This window comes from Lactuca sativa, chromosome 8 (genome assembly GCF_002870075.4).
Source record: "Lactuca sativa cultivar Salinas chromosome 8, Lsat_Salinas_v11, whole genome shotgun sequence".
NCBI classification, from domain to species: Eukaryota; Viridiplantae; Streptophyta; class Magnoliopsida; order Asterales; family Asteraceae; genus Lactuca; species Lactuca sativa.
In genome coordinates this window covers 236,605,709-236,607,682 of record NC_056630.2, presented here as the reverse complement: position 1 = coordinate 236,607,682, position 1,974 = coordinate 236,605,709, and the positions used below count along the sequence as shown (strand labels likewise).

The following is a 1,974-nucleotide window of genomic DNA, read 5'->3' as shown; positions in this document are numbered from 1 at the left end:
CATCTCTCAAAGTAAGCTTAAACTCGCGAATATCAACCAAGGCTCCAGCAGTATTAAGTAATGGGCGACCAAGAATAATCGGAACATCGGGATCTTCTTTCATATCTAAAACCACAAAGTCTATTGGAAAAACGAATTTCCCAATTTTCACTAGAATATCTTCTATAATGCCCCAGGGTTGTGTCACTGAACGGTTTGCCATGTGAATAGTCGTTTTCGTAGCCTTCGTTTTCTGAATATTCATCTTCTGATAAAATGAATAAGGCATCAAATTTATGCTAGCCCTAAAATCAGCTAAAGCATAAGTCTTCATCTTATTCCCAGACTCACATGGAAGAGTGGGTCGTCCAGGATCTCCCATCTTCTTAGGTAACTCTCCCAGCACCACTTTTGAACTTCGCTCACTTAAAATAACCTTGGAATTTTTCTTCAATTGTTGACGAGTGTCTATCAAATCTTGTAGGAACTTCGTACTCGGGAATTTTTGATAACGAATCAATAAAAGGAGTATTTATAGGAATACCCTTTGTGTGCTTTATAAACTCCAAATGCTCCCTTTCCAGTGGACTAAGATTAGCTCGGGATGGAAACGGTAAACGTAGACGATAAGCCGGAACAATTTTTGAAATTTTTTGTGCAGACTGATCCCACGTCATGAGCATAGAGGGCTCACGCCATGAGTTCGGTGTTTCAACAAAAATATTATTTTCGATTTTGGACTTCTTCGGTTTTGGTTCAGCTGGTTTTGGCTCCTCCTCTAATGCTTCTAAGAGCTCAGAAATGGCCTCGTCTTTAGTTTCGATCATCATGACATGGGATTGAGTTTGTTTTTCAGGAATTTGTGAGGATAATTTGTTGTTTACCAAAGTTGTTAATTGACCATGTTGAACTTCGAGATTATAGATTGATGCTTGATGATTTCTTAATGAGACTTGCTGAGCAATCATCATTTAATGTGGTTCTTTCATCATCTTCATGTGCTCCTTCTGTATTTCATCGATATCATCACGCCTTTTCTCGGAAGCTTCCATAAATCCGGTCAACATGTTTTCGAAGTCAAACTTCTTCTCGGCTGGTGGTTTCTCTTTTTGGAAAAACCTCGGCCTGTCTGCTTATATTTTCTTCTTTTTGCTTCTTTTATTCGTCATATGACAGGCACTCCTTCTTTGGTTTTCTCCAATCTTCATCATATTTATCCCCACTAGAATAACAAACTTGATCTTTTTTATACCTATTTTCATCCAAGTGGAAATCCTTAGTCAAGCGTGGACCATTGCACCTTTCACAACCAACTCTTATAGCATGTATTGACTGGTCCATCTTGGTCATCCTCCTATCCATAGTGTTGAGCATTGGTAGCACAACAACCATGTCTTCAGAACTTCCTCCCCCAATTCCTTTAATGCCTTCATTCCTTGGATTTTGGTACTCAATAGAATGCTTCGCGAACTCTTCAATCAACACCTTGATCTCATTTGGATTTTTCTTTGTAAGTGGTCCTTGAGAATCAAGGAGTTGTCTTGTCATGACATTGACCCCGTCATAGAATATGGATACTTCTTGTTGAATGTTAAGGTCATGTTGAGGACAATTCCTTAACAAACCTTTGTAGCGTTCCCATGCCTCGTAAAGTGACTCACCCAGATTTTGCTCAAAATTGGCTATTGCCTTCTTAAGTTTAGCTATCTTGGAATGTGGGCAGAACTTTTCCAGAAACTGCTCATGCATCTGGGCCCAAGTAGTGATTGCACCAGGTGGTAGTGCCTTCAGCCAATCTTTTGCAGCTCCTTTAAAAGCGACTAGTAGCATCCTCAGTAAAGTTGTCTCTCTAGGAACATTAGGGGTATTGAAATAATCTGCAATGTCATTGACCTCATCTAGATGCTTAAAAGCATCCTCATGATTATTCCCATAAAATGGAATATCCTTAAGTATAGTAAGGATGTGTCCTTTCAGCTCGAATGTGGCAGTGGC

The 1,974-nt window shown here is 39.5% G+C and overlaps 1 non-coding gene across 1 annotated transcript; it reads left to right on the top strand.

Moving 5' to 3' along the window:
- The first annotated feature begins 1,573 nt into the window (after positions 1–1,573).
- Positions 1,574–1,680, top strand: LOC111917391 (small nucleolar RNA R71). The gene has a single exon (XR_002858872.1). It is a non-coding gene; the product is annotated as a small nucleolar RNA R71 (small nucleolar RNA).
- The last annotated feature ends 294 nt before the right edge of the window (positions 1,681–1,974 follow it).